The 24577-nt window shown below is 47.2% G+C and overlaps 1 long non-coding RNA gene across 5 annotated transcripts in view; it reads right to left on the bottom strand.

The window, feature by feature from the left end:
• The window catches only part of LOC138744358 (uncharacterized), a 62341-nt gene that overhangs the window by 6154 nt on the left and 31610 nt on the right, over positions 1-24577 (bottom strand). For 4 of the 5 annotated variants that reach the window (XR_011345456.1, XR_011345453.1, XR_011345455.1 and 1 more), the window contains 2 exons: positions 19025-19147; positions 209-1469 (listed from right to left, as the gene is read on the bottom strand). This is a non-coding gene — a long non-coding RNA (uncharacterized lncRNA). Of the gene's footprint in view, positions 1-208; positions 1470-19024; positions 19148-24577 lie in introns of those variants that run through there. The other variant, XR_011345454.1, reaches the window with a different exon arrangement.

Genomic DNA, 24577 nt, shown 5'->3' with positions numbered 1-24577 from the left:
CTGTTCATCTTGTCCATACTGACTATCACCTACTCTGGATCTTTCGACACCTTGGCAATTCAAATTGATGATTATGATGAGAGTTTATTGTCATGTTGTGCTCTAGACCAGCCCTTCTCAACCTTTCTTTGGCTATGGCCCTCTTAGGACACTGCTTAAAGTTTATGGACCCCCTTCCCTGTGAAGCAGTCAGGTTTAGTTGGTTTCCTCTGTTCTTCCCTCCTACCGACTACATAAAAATATTTTATGATTTTGTACCGAGGCTTCCCTTAAATGTGCTATGGCCCCCGTTGAGAATAGCTGCTCTAGAGTTTAAATTCTACCATCAAATCTAGTGGAATTAGCCTTGATACGAGGTGAGTCTGAGATTGTGAGTTTATTGTCATATACAGAAGTACTATGTACAGGTGCCCTGAAATTCTTACTTGCTGCTGCCTCATAGGTATGTAAGATACACCAATTACAAATAGTATATAAATTAAAATTACCACAATATGCTAAGACAGAAAAAAAGATATATAAATTGCAGTTAATGAAAGAAAAAATGGTGTTTCAATAGAGCAGACAGATCATTTGGTGGTCCCAGAGTAGTCTATGGTTAGGGTTAGAGTAGTATGAAGATGTTCAAGAACTGTTGGATAAAAACTGTTCTTCAACCTAGAGGTGCTGGTCTTCAGGCTGTATCTTCTGCCTGAAGAGAGCAGTGAGAAGAGGTTGTGACCAGGGTGATGGGGGCCTTTCATGATGTTGGCTGCCTTCTTGAGGCAGAACCTCACCCAGATGTTTAACTAAACTCACAGCTAAATATTACTTATGTAGCTGTTTTGTTCTGAATTGAGATGTTGAGACATCAGTCATTTCTCTTTCCATAGACCCTGTCAGACCCACTGAGTTTTTCCAGCACTTTCTGTGTTTAGTTCTTAAATGTAGTGAGTCTCTACCTTCACCCATGCAGTTTGGATTCCAACCAAGGTCTCAGTGACAAGATCCCTCTAAACCTTTTTCTTTACCTTAGTGCGACATCTTCAGGTTGTAGACATTTCTGATATGTATTATCAGCTCTATCTATGACCCTTACCTCGATCACAACCCCCTTTAGTCTCCTCATGACTGAAACTCTCCATCCTAGGCACCATCTTGGTGAACTTCCTCTGCACCTTCTCCACCTCATGATATAAAAACAGAAATTATAATGGAAAGAAACTCAGCAGAACCTGCCCCAACACTGATGAATCAACATCAATAAAAACATTTGCAATCTGCTCAGAAAAAGGCCCTTCAGCCCAACCTGTACACGCCTACCCAAGTTAGTCCCATTTCCTGAATCTGCTCAAATTCTGGTAGATCAGCTATTCTTAATGTTTTTTTTCCGCTTTGGTCCCCCTAGGACTCTGCTCAAAGTTTAGGGCTCCCTTCTCTGTGAAGCATTCAAGTTTTTGTTTCTTCAGTACTTCTCTCATACTGATTACCTGAAAAACATTAAAAAAAAATTGATGTTACATGATGTCCTTGGATGCAGCTCACCAAGCCTTGAGCCTTTTAAGGCCTCTAGCACCTCTGTTTCTGTACATGGGCTCTCTTCAAGATATTGCTATTTACTTCCCCAAGTTCCCTAGCCTCCATGTATTTCTGTGTGATGAAAAGAAGTACCAGCTTAGGGCCTCACCCATTTTGACATTTGAGAAATATTTGGACAGGTACGTGGATGGGAGGGGTAAGGAGGGATATGAACTGGGGGTACAGGTCATTGGGACTGGGTACAGGTCAGTGGGACTTGGCAGAATAATAGTTTGGCAGTCTGGATGGGCTGAAGGACCTGGTTCTGTTCTGTTAGGTTGTTTGTTCTAGAATACACAGAAGTGCTGGGGGAACTCAGCAGGTCACACAGCATCCATGGGAAGCCCGGTTTCGGCCAGAGCCCTTCTTCAAGTATGTTCCTCTTTGAGGCCCATTCTCCGCTCCCCTTTAGTGACTGGGTTGAGGACGGCGTGGAGCTTGGCTCCCAATGTGAACATCTTATTATTTCGTGCCCAAAGTTCCTGAATTGGGGTGATGGTGGATGCTCATCCTCTAGATCAGCTTCACTCCAGCGGGAGGCTGGCTGGAGGTGAGGTGAATCATTGACATGAGACAGGTTGAGAAAGGTATGGCCAACAATGCAGCTACACTTGGCATTGGCCCACACTGAGACTGTACAACCTTCATCAATAACTGGCCCAAGCAGCATATGTTGGAATCACAAACAAGCAATGAGGAGCTGCCTCAAAATGTACATTAAACTGCCTTGAAGCATTAAGTAAGGAGGCAAAATGGCAGCACTGCCAGAACTGCTGTAACAGCAGCACTGCTGCTGGTTCAGACCTGGAGTGCTTCGTAGGGTTCAGCCACCTGATCCTAATGCCAGCCACTCTATACAGGCTTTAAATGGCCTGTTAAAGGAGCCAACGGTGTTTGTAAGTAAAATGCTGCAACCACAGAGGTGTGTGCCCAAGATATAGCAGTGCTAGTGCTTGCCTGTGGCCTCAAGGGGTTTTAGACTTCGGGGAGCAGTGGACTGGCACAGGGCACCAGAAACGGGAGAACACCTGACTGCTCCTCCCCACTTGAGAAGGAGAGGCAAAGGAGACAACCCAACAGATGGTGACCATGGCAGTGGACCAGCGATGAGCTCAATGGCTGAAAGACTCTATTAGACAGTGACTACGGTGATGGACCAGGAAGGGTCTCAGTGGCTGAGGAACCCACACAGGCTACAGGCAACTTGCAGTTGGGGGTCCCATATGGGTTGCGGGCCGTTGGAGACTGGCTTGTGGGAACCAGATATCAAAGCCAGGATTCAAAATGGTGCTGAGGGCAAGAAGGGCTCCCAAAGGGAGGCTTCCTGATCGTGTTGGAGGCTTGGATCTGGAGCTCAAGTTGCCGACAGATTGAATGGGAGTCTGTAGCTGCAGAGGCTGCGGGAGGGTTGGAGGCGAATCCATGGGCAAACAGTGACTGCTTTTCTTTCTCTCTTACTGTTACAATGGTGACTCTTTATCTACCTTATGGAAGGCAGAAGGCAATTTTGTATAATATTACATGTTCTGTACTATTACATGACAATAAAGGAATCTGGAATCTTGAGCTGATGGGTCAGACACCATTGATAAAGGATCTCGAACACTGACCCATGGATGTTGCCTAGCCTGCTAAGTCCCTCCAGGTTGTTCATGTCTTAGAGAGTGTTGTGTTAGAAAGACTTAGAGGGATGAAGCTGTTCATGGAATAAGTTCCATTGGAAGGATGGGATGTGCAACATTAGAAAAAGGAGCAGGCCCACCAAGCCTGCTCTGACCTTGAATAAGATCAAGGCTGATCTGCCTGTGGACTCAGCTCCACCTTTCTGCCTAATCCCCACAACCCTTAATTTCCCTATTATACAAAACCTTATCTTAAATACTTTTAAATTTAAAAAAAAAATTTTAGACATACAGCATGGTTACAGGCCCTTCCAGCCCACGAGCCTCTACCACCCATTTACACTCAATTTTCCTATAACTTCTTACATCTTTGAAGGATGGGAGGAAACCAGAGCACCCAGAGGAAACTCACGCAGACACGGGGAGAATGTACAAACTCCTTACAGACAGTGCTGAATTGAAACCCAAATCACTGGCGCTGTAGCAGCATTGAGCTAACCACTACACTTACCGTGCCACCCCTTTAATGAGCATCCTCTACTGTTTCCTTGGGAAGAGAATTCGACCAATTTGCTACTCTCTGGGAGAAACAGTTCTTCCCATCTCTGTCTTAAATCTACTCCCATGAATCTTGAGGGTGTGTCCTCTAGTTCTGGTTGATGTCAGAGGATAAAGAGCTTCAGGAGATCATTACCTATCATTGTTGATTCTGTTTTCTAAAGTACTCAGATTGCAAAAACAAACATATCTAATTATTTGTCAGATCACCAGTACCAAAATTAAGGGTACTGGGACCCACCGATACATTATCAGCCTTTGCAAAGGATTTAGTTTAAAAATAGCCTTGAGTAAAATGTTAGCTGGATTATAAATATCTAACTCTTGGAACAACGTGTGAAGATGGATTGAATTCTGTCCATGCCTCCTTCCTGGCAGTAAGTATTCTCAGTCAGAATCACCTCTTAATGCTTTTCAGAAAGTAAATGATCCCTGGTGCAGGGAGAGAGGAATTGCTACAGTTGTTCGGTGAGGCAGTGTGTTGGTAGGGAGGTGGGAAGGGTGCGTGTGGAATGTACTGCATCCATCGGATTAATCTGCGGCATTCCACTCACAATTACATTCCCCACACACTCTGTAATGCACACACTCCGATCTAAGCTTTAAATTTCGTGGTAGACTAGTCACACACTTATCAAGATACAGCTTTTATAATGCTTCTTGTCATATACAGAGGGTGATGAATGAGAGAGTAGCTTAATGCTCTCCTCTATCCTGTGATGTAGTTATAGAGCTGTAGAGTGCCACAGCACAGAAACAGGCTCGTCAGCCCAACTTATTCGTGCTCACCAAGCTAGTCCAATTTCCCGATGTTTGGGTTATGTCCCTTCGACCCATTCCTATCCATGAACCTATCTAAATGTCTTTTCAAGGGAGCACAGTTAGCTAGCGGTTAGTGCAGTGCTATTACAGCGCCAGTGACCCATGTTCGAATCCAGTGCTGTCTGTAAGGAGTTTGTACGTTCTTCCCGTGTCTACGTTGGGTTTCCTCTGGGTGCTCTGGTTTCCTCCCACCCTTCATCCGTGCAACTAGCACCTCCTCTGGCAGCTCGTTTCACACACCCACCACCCTGAGTGTGGAAAAAACATGCCCCTCAGGTCCCTTTTAAATCTTTAAATCTTTCTCCTTAGACTCCCCTATCCTGGGAAAAAGACTGCAACTATTCACGTTTTCCATGCCCCTACATAAACCTCAATAAGGTCCAAGGTGTCTACTCAGCCTCCTGTGCACCAGGGAGAAAAGCCCCAGCCTATCCAATCTCTCCTAATAACTCAAGCCCACCATCCAGGTAACAGTTTCGTGACTCTTTTCTGGACAGTTTCCAGCTTAATCACATCCTTCCTATTTAAGGTGACCAGAACTGAACACAATGCTCCAAATGTGGTCCCTCCAATGTCTCGTACTGTTGTAACATGATGACCCAGCTCCTGTACCAATGCCCTGACTAATCTGTTTCTATCTCTCACTCACATTCTAGGGACAATTTACCCATTGACAATTTAGCCCATTGACCCACCGGCCCACTTAACTTTGGAGGGAAACCCATGTAGCTACAGGGAGGACATGCAAACACCACACTGCATATACCAGAGGTGGTGGTTGAACCTAAGCAGCTGGGGCTGTGAGGAAGAGGGAAGTTAGTGCACATCTGGGACTCCAGCTGTAAAGCTAATCAAGTTTCTCGACAGCTCTGTCAGCCAATAGGATGCATATGGGTGGACCCTATATCTGGACTGAAAGCAGGTACATTGCCCAGCAACATTGTTAATTTACTTGGAATTATTTATCTAGAATTTCTGAAATGGCTAGTCGTCTAGACTACTGGATGTTCGTAACAAAATACACCCTCAATTAGGTTTTGTACTAGAATTTTAATAAATCTTCCAGTAGTTTAAAGAGCGTACAGGAAATAAGGTAAGTTTGAAGGAAGCAGAACTGGGTGTGTCTCAGGAGAGAACAAGCTCCAAGTCCTGGAGAGTTTAAAGGGAGTGTGGGCATTGGAGCTCTTTTGAGGTTAAAGGGAGAATGGGCACTGGGGCCATAAGACCATAAGATATCAGAGCAGAAGTATGCTATTCAGTCATCAAGTCCTCCCCGCCATTCCATTATGTGCTGATCCCTTCTCCCACTCAGCCCCACTCCCCTACTTTCTCCCCATAACATTTGACACCCTGACTGATTGGGAAACTTCCATTTCTGAACATCATGTGCAGAATGGGCCAAACAGTCTGTGCTGTAGAGTCTCAGTGTGGGAAAAGAGCAGGGCAGAGAGAGAGAAAAACACCATGTTCTTTACTTCTCAGCACTGTCTACGTGGCTGGGAACAAAGTAAAGGGCAATGTTTCAAGTGTCCCTGGATGGAAGCTGGTTAGAGACATCCATATCCAAGGTTGATGAGCCTGGTGGTGCTTAAGAGGCTGTAAAGGCAGTGCTGTGAGTGGCAAGCCAAGACAAAAGGCTCATTGTCGCTGACAGGCATGTTGGATCATAGTGGTAAAAATGTCAGATACCTTCAGCTCCAGCAACAGCCCCAGGCTCCCTAAGACTTTTTTTGTCTTAAAGATGGAAACATAAATTGCATCCCTGCCCAAAGCTCAATCTAGGCTGTAATTGTATCTCTCAGCCCGGAACCAAGGGAACACGAGCAAAGTGGCCCGTAAATGATACCGTCGGGAGAGGGACAGAAGGAAAACAATACAAGGTTGTGTTCCTGCATGGCTGCTCCTCCCTCCCTTCCCCAGCGAAGCCCTGACCTCTATCAGCAGGAATATCTGCGGCATTGATATTCCCCTGATGGCATTTCCTCAGCTGCTGGCCCAGCGTGTCACAGTAAGAGAGCTCCAGCGCTGACGGATCGGTAATAGGACATGAAAAAGGGTTCCTATGTCACTGCAGCGCGCTCCCCTTGCAGAGGTATTTCATATGGTGCTTGGCAGAGATGGAGATTTACTCCAATGAGCTTCCGTGGCTGCATAAGCTGCCCAGGAGTGATGTGGGGGTGGGGCGTGTTGTAGTGGCGAAAGACAGTGGAGGGGTGAGAGATGAAGGGGTGAGGTGAGCATATCTCAGGGCCCAAGCAGTGTGGAGGGGCATGTCCCACAGATGTCCATTCCAACCAGTATACAGGGGCCACTCAGCCCCTTAGAGAGTAGCACAACCCTTTGGCCCTCAGGGTTGTATGTGATGTCAAGTATGTACTGTGACAATAAATCTGAACTTGAATGGACATGATGGGCTGAAGGACCTTTTCCTGAGTGTTCTGTTCCCATTGTACAGGGGGTATGGAAAGATTTCCAGAGCTTTGCATCCAGGTGGCAGCAGGCATAGCTGCTGCAGGTGGGGCAGTGGTAACTAGGACACAGCTACTGGTCACAGAGCCATTTATGGTTCATCTCTAATTGCACCTGAACAGAGGTAACCAGGGGGTGCATCTGAAGTCACATAAGTGTCAGGCTTGGGCGGCATGGCAGATACCAACACCCACAACAACATAGCTGCTTCACAATTCTGGAATTACCACAAAAAAAACAATCATTTTATGTTTGGTGATAGGAGGTATATAGTTAATGAAATGCATGAACCAACTGCATCAGTAGGCCTCTGTAACTCCAGTTGTCTGCATTGCAGGAATGCTGTTCAGACAGAGACCATTCCCATTCTCCTCATGGCCCAAGTGAGCCCAATCTCTGAAATCTCTGCAGAATGCGTCTCTTCACCAACATCACTCCCAACAACTACCTGACCACTACCTGGGATCTTGCTGTACTATGGCCAGCTGTTTCATCGACTACAACTCAAATAGCATTTAATTGGCTGGGCAAAGGTTATAGGCACTAATACAATGGTTGTACACACCAGTGCAACAGTTGTGAGCACTAATGCAAAGGCTATGGGCACTAGTGCAAAGGTTATGGAAACTAGTGGCAATGTTATGGGGCACTGGTGCAAATATAATGGGGCATAAGGGCAAAGGTTGTGGACACTGGTGCAAAGGTTATAGGGCCCTAGTGCAAAGGCTATGGGCAGTAGTGCAAAGGTTATGGGCATTATTGCAAGTTTATGGGCATTAGTGTAAAAATTATGGAAACTGGTGCAAATGTTATGGGCACCTATTCAAAACTTGTGGACTATTGTACAAAGGTTATAGAAAATAGAGCAAAGGTTAAGACCACCATTGCAACCTTTGGTTTTCCTGTATGGTCATTAAGACAGAGAGAGATTTAGTAACAAAGCAGGGCCTTCAGCCTGTCCAATCTGTGCTGACTTCAAACCACCATTAACACTAATCCCATTGGATCCTCCCATGTTCCCAATGTTTCCCCAGACTACCCCTCACTCACTCACTCACTGAGAGCAGCAGCTGATGAACCCACAGAGGTGTGGGAGGAAACCAGAGCCCACAACAGGTCACTTGGAGGACATGCAAACTCTGCGCACACAGTGGCGGCGGCCAGGATAGAATCAGGGACTCAAGTGCTGTCCAAAGGCAGCACTACCTGCTGTGGCACTGTACCGCCCGTGCCAGCCGGTCAGGCTGGCTTTCAGAGAGGATGGGGTTGGGGTGAGGGATGGGCTGGGATCTGTGAGCCCAAACTGGGAGAAGATGCCAACTGTCAGGTGCTGGTCGGGTCAGCTTTCGGAGAAGCTGGGGGTAAGAGGTAGTCAGGGAACCGTGAGCCCCTGCTGGGAGAAGATGCCCACTGTCAGGTGCTGGCTTCAGGCTGCTGAGCTGGGAATTAGTCTGTGGCTCAGGCAAACTGAGTGAAAATTAAACATTGACAGGCAGCCCAAGGGAAGCACGGAGAGAGTTATAAAGTACTGATTACAAAAAATACACATTCATCTGCAAAACAGCTGCAGAGAATTCTCCCATTATAATAAACACTGACAGCTGGACTTCATGCTTCTTATTGACTGAGTTTGCTGTGATGTATAAATATATATATTTTATTTTTCAGCCATGTATTCGGATTCTATACTGTTTCTGCTGTTTGCCTCTTTTGTCTTCTCTTCCTTAACTGCACTTTTTCAATGTGAGGAACATTCTACGATTGACTCTTCCTTGTGTCAACAACTGCAATGGTCAGACACAAAATGAAACTCCCTCCACACTGTCCCATCACACACTCCCAGGGACAGACACAAAGCAAAGCCATGATCTGCATTGCTGAGAAGGAATTTGGAAGAGAGAGAATCTTTCTCAATGAAGAAGAGTTTACTGCTTCGGGAGTTTAACCTTGCTTTTTCAACGACGCAGATCAAGTAATTGGCTGAGAGCCTGCCAGGGTGGACCTCCTCCACCAAAAAACACCAACTTTTTACCTAATTTGCTCGTTAACATCTCAAGGTTGACGACTCCCCTGTCTGTTCCTTTGTTAACCTTAGCGGTAGGTTAATGAAGGTAAATCATGATATTTCAAAGGCCTGAAAGCTTCGGCCTAACCTTCTGGATTGTGGGAAGCATTGTAAGATTGCCAGAGAGCCAGCTCGCACAGCAGTCAGAGGATTTCCCTTCTACACTCTTCAATCAACGGAACTTTCTCTATCTCATCTTGGATTTTGTACTATTTCAAAAATGTCCGCAGTCTCCTGAAAGACCTGGGCCCTCTAGGAGTTATGCTTCAATAGCAGCTTCAGCGGCTCCTGTGACCAAGAATCCTTTTGGATCACTGGATGATGGACATGTGGTGAAGATCTTCTTGCCCTCGACTATCAAACCTGGAGACCGCACTAAGGCGTTGGTGAGGGTTGTTGGCCTCTTAGCCATAGCTGCAACTTTGAAGATGGACGGGAAGACTGTGATTTATTTAAAAACTGCTAAGGCGGTTGCCCTGACCATCAGCAAGGGGATTGAAGTGGGCAGGATGTTCCTGCAAGTGGACCCTTTTGAGTCTGTTGAGCAGCAGATGATTCTGTCCAACATCCTGCCTATTATTCCTAACGATCTCCTTCTACCCCATTTGTGCCTTTTGCAGATAGTACAGTCAGAGATCTCCCCACTCCTGTTTGGCTTTCAGGAACCTGAACTAAGACACGTTTATTCATTCCGATGTCAGGCATTTGTGTTGCTGGTGAAGGGGGATGAGACTGAGGGGCGATTCCAGGTCCAGAACAAGAGAAAGGTCCACCGGATCTACTAGTCTGTGGACTGTCCGCAGTGCCATGTTTGTAAGAGGCTGAGGCATGTTCAGAAGGACTTCCCCAAGCTCCAGAAAGCGAGCTCCACCACTGGCACTGATGCCCTCTCCAGCCCCCAGTTCCTGTGCCTGGATAGCGTGCTGTTCCACTTTGTTAACATGTATGCCCCCAGGCCCACAATACAGCAGGCACACCAGCTTTATAAGATACTGGTTCTGTTAGATTCATTGGACTTGAGTGAATGTGTTATCCTTGGAGGGGACTTTAACTGTACCAGGCATCAGTGAACCAAATGAGGGAGCTCGTCGGCTCCGTTCACTTAGCAGATGCCTGGTAGACCTTCCACTCTGATCCAATGCTTTCACCTGAAGGTGTGCGGGAGGTGGTTCACACATCGACCATCTGTACATCTCAAAGGCCTACCTCTCCAGTGTCATGGCAGCCTCCATGAAGCCGATGTCATGCTCAGACCACCACTTGATGTGGGTGGATCTCACTCCATTGTGCACGAGGATCCGTGTACTAGCATTTTAATAAATGGATGATGGAGAATGATAATTTCTGGGACTCTTTCCTGGAGTTTTGGGCCACCTTGGAGGTCACCTGAGTCCCACTGAGGAGACTTGGTCGGTGAACTGGCAGGAGTTAAAGTCAAAAGTCATTGCCTGGCTGGGTTGCTGGTCTGGTCTTCTCAGAGCACTTTCCCATCGGAGCAGGATCCTGGTTATCAACCAACTGATCACCTCCATGTTGTGGTATCAGTTGGTTACTGTGATCCCACACCCTGTCTTTGCTATGAGGATCTAGAGGAAGCTGATAGACTTCTTCTGGGGTAACAGGAGATATTGGGTCTCTGATATGGTCCTGAGTCTTCCTATTGAGGAAGGTGGCAACTTTCCGCCTTCAGACCCTGCAGAAACTCCTGTATGCTGAGCAGCCTCCGCAATGGCACGTAGTGGCATTACATTTTCTGCACCAAGCATGTTGCGTCTTGGAGGAAGTGCTATTCCTGGCATCAAACATCAGATGTGTTGCTTTGTGTGAGCTGCCCAAGTTTTACCGAGAGCTGTCCAGAGTTTGGAGAATGGTTGCCTCCAGACAGAATGCTCCTGTGTTGGTGAAGAACAGTGTTCTGGAGGTGGAGGAGGCTGATGCCCAACCTGTCCCTTAGGGTGTTGGAGAGGCTCGTGGGTGTGGAGGTGTCCCGACCATGCACAGCCGGAATTACTTAATGTAATTGTACTGTTTGTCTTTGATGAATAAAAACATTGTTTAAAATTTAAAAAGGTCAGACATAGAGTGAAGCTCCCTCCACTCCATCCCATCACACACTCCAAGGGTCAGACAGAGTGAAGCTCCCTCTACACAGTCCTTTTACACGCTTTTGGGGTCAGACACAGAGTGAAGATCCCTCCATTCCATCCCATCACACACTCCGAGGGTCAGACACAGAGTGAAGCTCCCTCTACACAGTCCTATTACACGCTCTCGGGGTCAGACACAGAGTGAAGATCCCTTCACACTGTCCCATCACACACTCCCAGCGGCAGCCACAGAGTGAAGCTCCCAGTATACCATCACATCACACACTCCCGGGGTGAGACACAGAGTGAACTCCCTGCACACCATCCCATTACACAGTCCTGGGGTCAGACACAGGGTGAAGCTCTTTACAACTTTCCTGTCACTCACTCTGACAGGGACAGGTGAGAAAAAAGCGAATTTTTAGGCTCTATGTATTGAATTGAAAGAGATTTCTCAAAGTAAATCAGTGACCCCTTTCTCCAGTACCCGGGGTCACTGACTGTACCCCCTCTGATGTTAATCCCCCTACCTCAGTGATCCCTCTCCCCAGCACTTGTGGATACTGTACCCTCACACTCATTAATCCACCTTCCTCAGTGACCCCTCTCCCCCAACATCCTGGGTCACTGACTGTACCCTCAATGATGTTAATCCCCTTTCCTTAGTGACCCCTCTCCCCCCCCCATGCCCTGGGTCATCGACTACACCCCCACTAATGTTAATCGCTGTCCCTCAATGACCCCTTTCCCCTTGCACCAGGGCTCACTGTATCTCCAATGATATTAATTCCCCCTTCCCTCAGTGACCCCTCTCCCCTGTGCCCAGGGTCACTGACTTTACCCCCACTGATATTAATCACCTCACTCTAACTCACTTCCTGTAACTGTTATCCTGTATATAATCACACACCCCCCCTCACACTCTCACTGACCTCCCTCCCCCAGTGTGTGGGTCACTGTAAACTTACTGAAGTTAACCCCATCCCTCAGTGACCCCTCTCCCCTTGCACCTGGATTCACTCTACATCCACTGACTTAAATCCCCCTCCCTCACTGACCCCGCTCCTCTTGTGCCTGTGTTCACTCTACCTCCACTGGCATTAGTCCCTCTCCCTTAGTGACCCTTAACCCCCAGCACCTGGGATCACTGTCTGAATCCCCACTGACATTAATACCCCTTTCTCAATAACCCCCCTCTCCAGTGCCCCATGTTATTGACTGTATCCCCACTGACATTAATCCTCCTCCCTCAGTGACCCCCCTCCCCCAGAGCCTGGGATCACTGTATCCCCACTGACATCAATTCCCTCCCTCAATAACCCTTCTCCCCAGAGCCCAGTGTCATTGACTGTACCCCCACTGATGTTAATCCCCCTCCCTCAGTGAACCCTCTCACCAGCACTTGGTGTCACTGTACCATCATTAACATTAATATCCCTTCCTTTAGTGACCTCTCTCTCCAGCGCCCTGTGTCATTGACTGTACTCCCACTGAAGTCAATCCTCCTCCCTCAGTGACTCCTCACCCCCAGTGCCCATGTCACTGACTTTATCCTCACCCTTGGTGACTTCTCTGGCCCTCTCCTTTTTTCTGTCCCTCACTCCACACCCCCTTTGCTCTCTGCTGATACGTGATTGGTGTTGAGATGAGAACTGTTATCCTGGCCGACTCCACCTCCCAGCAAACTGGCCACGCGTGCATTGTGCGTGCGTCTCTCGCTTGGACACACTCCAGTGATCGGTTTTTACTCGTCTAATGAAAGGGAGGCTTTGGAGTCAACTCTTTAATTAACCCCATAATGGACCTCCGGGAGATGGTTTTGTTGTCACTGGCTCACGCCTCTGATTGAATTCTGTCTCCGGGTAATTGTTACAAGCACTGATGATGTTCCAGTCTGACAGAAAGTCTCCATTGCCGTCCCCCTCTCCCTCCCAGTGTGAAGGGTCATTGTGGGGGAGCACACACAGTGGAGGAAGTCATTGTATCTGTGCAGGCTCTCTGCTCAGTTCCATTCCCCATCACTCCCCACAGATTATTCCTTCTCCAAATCCCTAGTATCCATGGTTAGTGCAATGATATTTACAGTGCCAGTGACTTGGATTCGATTCCGGTGCAGATTGTAAGGAGTTCGTACATTTTCTCACTGTATGTTTTGGTTTCCTCTGGGTGCTCCAGTTTCTTCCTGCCCTCAAAAGACTTAGGGTTTGGTAGGTTCATTGGTCACATAGGTGTATCTGGGTGGCATGGGCTCATGGGCTGGAAGGGTCCATTATCCTGCTGTGTCAGTAAATTTAAGAAATTGTGTGGTCACACAGCACGTATACAGGCCCTTTGGCCCATCACTTTCACCTATCATGCATTTGCCACTAATCCTACATTGGATTCTCCTCACAATTAAGTTCAAGTTGAAGCTTATTGTCACACATACCAAGATGCAGGGAGAAAATCTGTTTTGTGAGCACTTAGATATCCCATACATTGTATGGCAAGTCAAACCCAGCACAGAAGTGCAGTGTCACAGAGATGGATCTGTTGGGATGGAGCAAAGGCAGCAGAATTTTACTGGTGTGGGGTTCAGTCAGGAGTCTGATAACAGCAAAGAAACTGCCCTTGAATCTGATGATTCACACTCTTTTTCCTGACAGGAGAGGGTGAAGAGATTGTGGCCAGGGTAGGATGTATGTTGGCTGCTTTTCTAAGGCAGTGGGAGGTGTAGATGGAATTGATGGAGGGGAGGGTGTGTGTGATTGACCAAGCCATGTTAACAACCCTCTGCAGTTTCTTGTGGTCTTGGGCAAAACAGTTCCCATCCCACACAGTGATGCACGCTGACAGGATGCTTTCAGCGCTGGGATGTTACCATGTAGGAGTTAATTCAGCCCATTGCTTCTCCTTCTGTTCTGTTGCTCTACACTCTTCCTTCACCCCTATGGATTATTCCCCCTTCCAGGAATGATCCAATTCCCCAATAAAGTCTACACCTGTCTCCGCTCTACCACCACGAAGACAGAGCTCCTGCTCATCCTTGTGCTCTGCTTATGAAACCTTCTCATCTCTCAATCCCTCCTTTGTATCTGTGCTTTGTCACTTTCAATTTGGCCCTTAATCCCTTAACCACCCACTAATAGAACAGCCTCCTCCTCTCTCCCAAGCCAAACCTGCTGCAGTCTTGTCCACCTCGATTAAACCACCTCAATCCCTTAACCACCCACTAATAGAACAGCCACCTCCTCTCTCCCGAGCCAAACCTGCTGCAGTCTTGTCCACCTCGATTAAACCTCCTCAATCCCTTAACCACCCACTAATAGAACAACCTCCTCCTCTCTCCCGAGCCAAACCTGCTGCAGTCTTGTCCACCTCGATTGAACCTCCTCAATCCCTTAATCATCCACTTATAGAACAGCCTCCTCCTCTCTCCCGAGCCAAACCTGCTGCAGTCTTGTCCACCTTGATTAAACCTCCTCTCTTCTACAAGAAGGACAGCTTTTGCAGGCCTGAAAACCCCTTCTGGGGATCTGTTATTGTATATATAACATTTTCCCCCCTCCCCACCTCCACCAATACCTTGGATCAGATCCCACTCTGTAACCCCCTCCCACCAGCTATTGTAAATATAACACCCCCAACATCACCCACATCCTGAACCCCTAGATCAGATCCTATGTTCATACAACCATTCTGAAAACTCAGTATTAAGGCACACGCGCACACACACACACACACACACACACACACACACACACTCGCACACTCGCACACTCACACACACGCGCACGCACGCACACACACACACACACACACACACACACACACACACACACACACACACACACACACACAGCAGCTGTGAAAATAAACAATCACTTTCATGGCGGGGTGAATGGGTAATGTGCAGAGTTGTTCTTGGGATAGCTGTGTCCTGCTGTTTGAGCAGGACAATGCACATGAAGGGTTGTAGCACTAATGGACAATTATTGAGACAGGGACTTTGTGTCCGGGCCAATTGACCTTGGGTCACTGTGCACCCAATGCAGAGTCTTTGTTGCTGCCCCCTTGTCAACCCACAGAAGCGGTGTTGATGGATAAAGTCAGATGGCTCACTGCCTCTGAGGGCACTTGCTAGCGCCTGGTCCGAAAACTGGAAGCTGCTTTAAAGGCCTGGTTGTTTTGCTGATACTGTGCTCTCCGACAGCATGAAAGGGTAGAGAGGAGTAAGGAATTCCGGCTCCCTCCCAACACCACTCTACCTACACACTGAGCCCCCTCACATCCTCCAGGGGAGAGGCATCAGGACAAGTTACAGAGTATGGGTCAGGTGAGGTTTGTCCCTCACCCCAAACATATGTGCACGCACAGACATGCACACCTACACGCACATGCACACCTGCACACACATCTACGTCCAGAAACTCCTCACATACATGCACTTACATGTGCAGACACTTGTTTACACGGCTACACATTTACATGCACCCACATGCACACACACACATACAGATAGTCACACACCTACATAAACAAACTGCACTCAAGCATGTGCATACAAGCACATAACTCTTTCATTAAACCTTAACTCTAACTCACTTCCTGTAACTGTTATCCTGTATATAATCACACCCCCCCACCCCCCTCCCCACCACTCCCGTCCCCAAACCCTGAATTAGTTCCCAGCCTGTTACCTACTCCTAGGGATCAATTATTCTATTTAAGCCCCCAATTTCCTTTCTTAGAATCCTCCCATATTTTATTTATTGTAGAAAAGTGACATTAAGAAATAAACACACACACACACAAACACACACACACACACCCCCTGCTGACAACCAGTCAAATGACCAAGGCTGAGTTGTTTAATCTGTCAACAATGACACTGAACCCATCCTGGGAGCAGCAGCTGCCATATTCGGACCATCTTGTGTCCATTTGGAAATGTGTCAGGAGTGGGCAAACAAAGACAAATTCCTCTCAACAGAGGAGAGAGTGCAGTAAGGAGCATTGTGTTGCCCATTGATTGATGGAGTTCGTAATCCATTGACAATCATCTGCATTTATTTATTACATTGCAGTCTCTGCACAAGGCTCTGATCCAGATTGGGGTCCGATTCCCATGGATAACCAATGCTCTCAGGGAAAGGAGGAGCAGAGCCTTATATACAGAGGTGAGTGACATCAGTGAACACATAGATAAGATTGAGGTAAGTAAGTTGTTTACATTGGTGGGGGAAGAACAGAACTAGGGGATAACGTCTCAAGATTCACTGTTGTGAATTTAGGATAGAGATGAGGAGGATCTGCTTTTCCCAGAGGGTGGTGAATCTGTGGAATTCGCTGCCCATTGAAGTAATGGAGGCGACCTCAGTAGGATAGATTTCTATATAGTAAGGGAATTAAGGGATGTGGGGCAAAGCCGGGTAGGTGGAGACGAGCCTATTATCAAATCAGCCTTGAATACATTGAATGGCCAAGCAGGCTCGATGGGCCAGATCGCCTATTCCTGTTCCTATATACTATGTTCTTTTGTATTTCACACAAGGAGAACTCTCCCCCAGATCCCCCCCAAAATACCTGCTTATTTTTGACTCATACCATGAAGAAGGGGTCAGGCCCAAAAGGTTTGTTATATATCTTTACTACCTATGGACCTGAGCTCTTCCAGCATTTCTACGTTTTCACCCCAATCCTCAAAGAAACGACTGTATCCAAAGATAAGAACATTCCAAAATGCAGTCTGATAGGTTTTTAGAGGCAAGACCCAAGGTGGTAAAAACACAATTCTGAAGAAACTCAGCAGGTTAAACAGTGTCCTTTATATAGCAAAGATAAAGATAAATAACCAACGTTTTGGGCTTGAGCCCTTCATCAAGGTATTTTTTCACTTTAATGTTTTACTTCCAAGGTGGTAAATGTAGGTTCAAGGTGGCAAATGGCCTTGTTTATGTGCCTCCTCTCCCAATTTCCCATGCTGCTTATATATATCACAGGGTTAGGTGAGAGCATGGAGAATTTAGAGAGACCTGAGTACAACTCAGATGGTGGTCCATATCAGGAATGACCCATAGAAGTGGGCACAATTTGACATTCAAAAGATATTTGGACAGATATATGGACAGGAAAGAATGAGACAGAAAATCTGCCCTCAGCTCCCCACTCACTCCTCAATTTTTTTCCCTCTGGTTTTTTGGGTCACCTTTGAAAGGAAACAGTTCCTTCCTGTTTACTCATGCTAGCTCCTCTACATTTCCCATCCTTAATGAAGACTCCATATCCCCCAAATAATGTCCCAGCTTGTCTAAGATTTCATCAGAACTGCAGTTTTCAAATCCTGACAACATCCCTATGAATCTCTTTGTGAGGAGATGGGAGACGAGAGGTGTGGAGGGGGAATATGGGGGTAAGGTGGGGATATGGGGATGTCAGGATATGGGGAGGTATGGAAATGGGGAAAAGGTGGGGATATGGAAAGGAGGTGGGTGGGATACGAGAATGTGGGATAAAGGGAGGAGGTGGGTAGGATATAGGGTGCATTAATGATATGGGGAGATGGTGGAGGATATGGGGAGGAGGTAGGTGAGATATGTGGAGGATGAGGGGTTATGGGGAGGAAGTGGGGATATAGGGAGGGGTGAGATATTGGTGTGGATATGTAGAGGAGAGGTGGAGGATGTGGAGATATGGGGAGGAGGATAGGATATAGGGAGGTGGGGACATGGGGAGGGGTGGGGATATGGGGAGGAGAGGTGGGGATATTGAATTTCATGACATGTTCATGACAATAGATTCTGATATGGTAGGTACAGGGGATATGGGAAGAAGGGTGGAAATATGGAGATGGGGTGGGTGGGGATGGAGGGATGATATGGTAGGTGAAGGAGTGAGCCTTACCTCCGGAGGGGTTTATCCACTGTTCCCTGTTATATCCAGGCACCTGGTTTCAGGGAAACAGGGCTCCACTGTGTGCCCCTTATGGGGCTGAAAGGAAACCCTGGCTCACAGCCAGGACAAACATTTCCTCACTCACCACCACCCCCACCCCCCCGCACCCCTCCACCTCTCCTGCCCCAGAGTGAGGTTTGGGATCTCTCCAGCATAGATCTACAGTCAATCACTGTAAATGCCTTGTACAGGGGCATGGTGAGTTCAGGTGTTGTGATGAAACTCTCCCACCTGTGGCCAGAGTCCACAACCCTGCTCAAACAATAAAGGGTCAAAGCTTCAGAGGCTGTCGAAATCAACAGGAAGCAGTTATTTAATAAAGGCTTGAATATCTTTAATTATCCTGAGTGTGTAATGCCCAATTACTATGGCCAGTTAAATGCACTGTACGCTGTGAATGTAATGGAATTCTTCTGGAGATACTAATGTCTAATTTGCTTTTGCTTTCATTGAATTTTAGAGATTCATATTTAAAGAGATTTCTGCACCCAGTATCGAGTCTCCCCAATACCATGTCTCAAGTCTCCCCAATACCCGGTCTCAAGGCTCCCCAAGAACCAGGTCTTGAGGCTCTGCAGGACACCGCTGTCTAGTGTGGGCTCTGTGGGACACTGTCCAGTGCAGGCTCTGTGGGACACCACGTTCCAGTGTGGGCTCTGTAGGACACCACAGTCCAGTGTGGGCTCTATGGGACACTACAGTCTAGTGTGGGCTCTGTGGGACACCACTGTCCAGTGTGGGCTCTGTGAGACATCATTGTCCAGTGCTCTCAATGCTCTGAACAGCTGTGACATAGGTGAGAATGGTTTCCCCATTCACCCAACACCAACACTGTATTTGTGACAGAGCACGGGAATTATTTTAATACCTCATCAGTGATCTCACTGCTGACCCTGAGCACACACACTCACCCAAGCCCAGCCTCAGTACATGGAAGGCCACAAATATTTATTAATGAATCTCTTCCTTCCACATCTTCATGTTTTGTTCTCTTCATGCTGTGTTAATCTTATTTGTGAGTGTGCCTTGTATACCTGGAAAGATGCAGCATGTTAGCATTTCAGTGCATCTGCTCATTGTACTGCTACCTATGACAATAATTCTTCATTCATTCATTCGTTTTTGTGTCTCCAGATTTCACATTAAGGATTGTTGGGCCCTTGTTTCCAGCATTTTCTGCTTTTAGTACATTAATCTCTGTAACATTTCTCAGAGGTGCTTGTCTTTAAAAATAGGAGAGTAAGATCATGTATTTTGGGAGTGCAAACAAGGTGTGGGATTAAGAGATAAATTGCAGGATGCTCCATTGTTTGGATGAAGTCCCCAGAGGCAGCCGAATAGGTTGATGTGGTTAGGGAGGCACAGACAAATCCTTGTCTTATTTGGTGAAGTACAGAATCCATGAGCGGGAGGGCCACACTGAAACTGTGGGCAACTATTGATGACCTCTTATCAGTTCAAAATGCCTTCCCTCTTTCCTTTTCTTCACCAGGGTGGACAACCTCACCATTGTCCACCTTGCATTGCACCTGGCACATCCTACCCCACACAACAGGCCTGTCTGTCGCCACCCCTGAAATCTCCCAGCACCCTCCACACAGTCCCACTGCATGCACTGCTGCCAACGAACTTGGATTCCCTTCATTCAAATCACTGCTCTAGACTGAGAACAGCTGGGCCCCTAGTACCTACAGGATCCTGAAGACAAGCATCCAGCGGTAACAAAAACAGCTTCTTCCCATCTGCCATCAGATTTCTGAATGGACAATGAAGCATAGACTCTACCTCACTTTCCTCTTCTTTTACACTAATTTATTTACTTTTTAAAATGTAATTTATAGTAATTTTTGCACCTGCAATGCTGCCTCAAAGCAACGAATTTCGTGACACACGTTCACGACAACATATTCTGGTTCCGATTCTACCTCTAAAGCCGCCATTCTCAGCGGGAGCCCCTGGGCCCACAACACATTTAAGTAAAAGTCTTGTTTTCTTCTCACCTCACATAAAATAAATATTTTTGATATTTTTATGTAGTCAGAAGGAGAGAAGAACAAAGGAGGCAAAACTTGACTGCTTATAAATTTTGAGCAGAGTTCTCAGTGAGGGTGGAGGAGCATAACCAAAACACTCTTGAATATCCGCAGGTTGATAGGATAGTTAAGAAGATCTATGGGATGCTGGGCTTCATCAATCGGAGGATTGAGTTCAGGAGTCGATTGGTCATGATGCAACTATACAAATCTCTGGTGACACCACACTTAAAATATTGTGTTCACTTCTGATCACCTCATTACAGGAAGGATGTGGAAGCTATGGAGAGGGTACAGAGGAGATTTACCAGGATGTTGCCTGGATTTGAAAATGTCTTTTAAGGCAAGGTTAGTAGAGCTCAGACTTTTCTCTCTGGAACGAAGGTTGAGAGGTGACTTAATAGATGACCACAAGACTCCAAGAGGTGCACCTTTTTCCCACGGCAGAAACAACAAACATCAGAGAACATCTACATGGATAGTGACCACGGCGGCAGACCAGTGAGGGGCTCTGTGGCTGAAGAACCCACAAGCGGTGGGCTGTTGTCAACTTGAGGCGAGCAACCCACACAGGCTGTGGGCAGCTGGAAACTACAGTTAAATTACCCACACCAGGCTGTGGACCACTGGAGGCTGGCTGAAGGGGCACCAGGTATCAGAACTGCAAATGCGAGAAGGCATTGTGGGTGGGAGGGGGTCCCGAGGGACCTTGGGAGCTGGAGGCTTCCTGATCATGTCAGAGGTTTGGATCTGGAGCTCAGGTTGCCGATGGTTTGGAGTGAAGCCTGTGCAGCTGCGGAGGATTCAGGAGCACTGGAGCCGAATCAGTTGGATTCAGTGACACTGGTGGGGTGGGGGGGGGGGGGGTTGGGGGGGGGGTGGCTCTCTTGCTTCTTTCTCAAACTGTAAGAGACGCCAGGCAATTTCTGCTGATGGTGATTCTTTGTCTTATGGCAGACTAAATGCAATTTTGTGTAATATTACATCTGCTTTATTACATGACAATAAAAAATACCTTGAATCTTGAATCTACACCAAAGGATTTTTTGATAGTGCTATGAGGGACTTTGTTAATATTGAGGATGATACGCAAGTTGACAATATTGTTGTTGAAATGCTGCTCCCCAAGTGACGCCTGCATTGATGGGATTGGCTCTCTTTCCTTCCACTCCATCAGTGCATCCCAGACCACCACACATTAGGGGGGGGGGAAAGGGGACCACTTGCTCCATCAATCCTACCCCATCATTCAGTCTGAGCATTACTGATTCCATGACCATTCTGTGCCAGGCCCCCACATCTCCTCAGTTCCTTAATCCATCAAATATTTATTGACCTTCAGTTTAAATACATCCACTAATCCAACCTCTGCCACCTTGTGTACAACAGTAGATTACAAAACGTCATCCACATGGCCAATGTCTGATTCTCTCTTTGAGAGATGATGAAGCTTTATAATCTTCCTGGAGGCTGAACCAATTGAATTGATAATGTGATGAGAAAGATCTGGATCAGACTTGTTGCAAAGTAAACTGGTTGGGATTCAGAAAAGGAGCAAGAATCCGATTTACCACAAGCTTTCATTATTGGTAAACCTCTCTTGGCAACAAGCAGGGCATTTGACGAAAACAGATTGTTTATTTCCAGGACAGCGTATTGGTGCTAATGATTAATGTTGGTCTTGGCAAGAAGAGGAAGGGGCTTCTGGGTGAGGGAGAGTCTAAAACCAGACAGTGGAGGGTGTGTACCAGTGAGTGTGAAGGACAGTGAGGAATGTATGTGTCAGTAGCCCATTTTCCACTGGCATCCCGGTTAATTGGCTGTGCAGTGTCCCGGGATAGGAAGCCCTTTGTGCTGTTTCCACTGGGCCACCCTTGACTGGGTCACAACTCATCCCCCAGGATCAGAGTGTTCTAACTTCAAATGGAAACAGGTGACTTTCTGCTGTCCCTTTTCCACTGGTTTTATTAACAATCTGGTATCAGCTGACGCCGAAGATATGAGTAGGGGTAGAGGTGGTTAATCCCCGGCATGAAATGATGTAATTTGACATCGGGATGCTGATAGTTTTCTTTTTCCACTGGATTCTGTCCCAGTTAATTCCTGGGACAAGGTGCCAATGGAAAAGGGGCTAGTGAATGTGAAGGGCAGTGTAGGGTGTGTGTGTGTTCATGAGTGTGAGGAGCAGTGAGGGCTGTGTCTCAGTGAGTCTGAAGAGCAGTGGGGGCTGTGTCTTAGTGAGTGTGAAGGACAGAGGTGGTTTGTATCAGTGAGTGTGAAGTACAGTGGGGTGAGGGTGTGTGCCAGTGAATGTGAAGGTCAGTGTAGGGTGTGTGTGTCCGTGAGTGTGAGGAGCAGTGGGGGCTGTGTCTCAGTGAGTGTGAAAAGCAGTGGTGGTTTGTATCAGTGAGTGTGAAGGGCAGTGGGAGGAGGGTGTGTGTCTGAGTGTGAAGGGCAGTGGGAGGAGGGGGTGTGTCTGAGTGTGAAGGGCAGTGGGCGGAGGGGGTGTGTCTGAGTGTGAAGAGCAGTGGGGAATGTGTGTGTTAGTGAGTGAAGGACAGTGGGTGTGTGTGTCAGTAAGTGTGAAGGGCAGTGTTTGTGTGTGTGTGTGTGTCAGTGTGAAGAGCAGTGGGGTTGTGTGTGTCAGTGAGTGATAGGCAGTGGGGAATGTGTGTGTCAGTAAATGCGAAGGGTGGTGGTGTGTGTCAGTGAGTGTGAAAAGCAGTTGGGGGGTGTGTGTCAGTAGATGTAGGGCAGTGGGGGTGTGTTAGTGAGTGAAGGGCTGTGAGTGTGTGTGTCATTGAGTGTGAAGGGCAGTGGGGGATGGTGTGTGTGAGTGAGTGAAGGGCAGTGGGGGGGTGTACATCAGTGAGTGTGAAGGGCAGTGGGGGTGTGCGTGTGTCAGTGAGTGAAGGGCAGTGGGGGGCTGTATGTCAGTAAGTGTAGGGCAGTGGGGGTGTGTGTGTCAGTGAATGTGAAAGGCAGTGAGGGGGTGTGTGTGTGTGTGTGTGTGTTTGATTGTGTAAAGGGCATTGGGGGTGTGTGTATCAGTGAGTGTGAAGGGCAGTGGGGTCATCTAGAAAATTCTTGAGAAATGTTCATTATTCATTCACTAATCTTCCGCCAGTATTTTAGAAACACTTCTTAAGATGTTTATTTTTGAAATATATTAAACGCTTTCCAATCCTGGATTCTATTCCTGGTTTCAATCATTCCAAATGCAATACCACTAATACAATTCACCGACCACTATCCACGCCGGGGCAGGAAAGCATGGAGGTACAAGAGTGAGTGCAAGTGTTTACAAGGTGCTGGAGCTCGGAAAGAGCAGCTGATAGCAGCTCCAGCCCTGATACGTCTCACTCCATCCCTGCATACGCTCACCCCTCACAATGGGGACCAGATGGGTCCAGGCGAGATCTGGCAAGGTTTACTGAGCCCAGTGCCACCAGGTCATCACCCACCCCTTCCCCTGGGGTCTGTTCATGCTCTGTCCCCTCTTCCCTCTACGTTAGGGAGAATATTCTTGCCTGAGGATGAAATATCTTAAAGTGCTTTAAACCACGATGCAGGGTGCAAAGTTGTATTGTGAGCAGATCATTTGTACATCTCATACATAGAACCACACAGTAGAATAGTACAGAGTTACCGAGTGTTATCAGTTAGAACAGAGACATAACAGTAAAGTAAAGGTCTATATAAACCTACTTCATAACAATCCCACCCTTCCCTACCTCACACCCATAACCCTCTATTTATCTTGAATCCATGTGCTTGTCTGAGAGTGTTTTTAATGTCTCTATTGTACTAGTCTCCACCACCCCTGAATCCCAACAATCTGCTCACAAAACAAATTCTCTCACTGTTTCCTGGTATATTAAAGCTGAACTTTTTTTGGGGCTCTGCCTCACTGCTGGACGGCAGATGGACCATCATGGGTGTGTCTAGATGGAGATGGCAGACTGATCATCATAGTGTGACTGGACAGCAAACGTACTGCTAGGGTGTGTCTGGATGGCAGAGTACCATCATGGTGTGTCTAGACAGCAGACGGACCACCATGGTGTGCCTAGATGTCAGATGGACCATCACAGTGTGTCTAACGGCAGACAGGCCATCATGGTATATCTAGATGGCAGATGGTCCATCAGGTCCATAGACAGCAGATGGACCATCATTGTGTGTCTAGGCAGCAGAGAGACCATCAGAGTGTGTCCAGTTGGCAGATAGACCATCATCATGTGTCTAGACAGTTGGCACATCATCTCAGAGGGTCTAGATGGCAGATGGACCATCACTATGTTCTAGACAGCATACGGACAATCACGGTGTGTCTGGATGGCAGACAGACTATCACATTGTGCTTAGACAGCAGAAGGACAATCACGGTGTATCTGAACAGTGGACATGGATGAGAAAGTGGAGCATGGG

The sequence above is a fragment of the Narcine bancroftii genome, chromosome 10, assembly GCF_036971445.1.
Source record: "Narcine bancroftii isolate sNarBan1 chromosome 10, sNarBan1.hap1, whole genome shotgun sequence".
Taxonomy (NCBI): Eukaryota; Metazoa; Chordata; class Chondrichthyes; order Torpediniformes; family Narcinidae; genus Narcine; species Narcine bancroftii.
The sequence above is the reverse complement of the archived record's forward strand: the minus strand, read 5'-3'. Positions and strand labels throughout refer to the sequence as shown.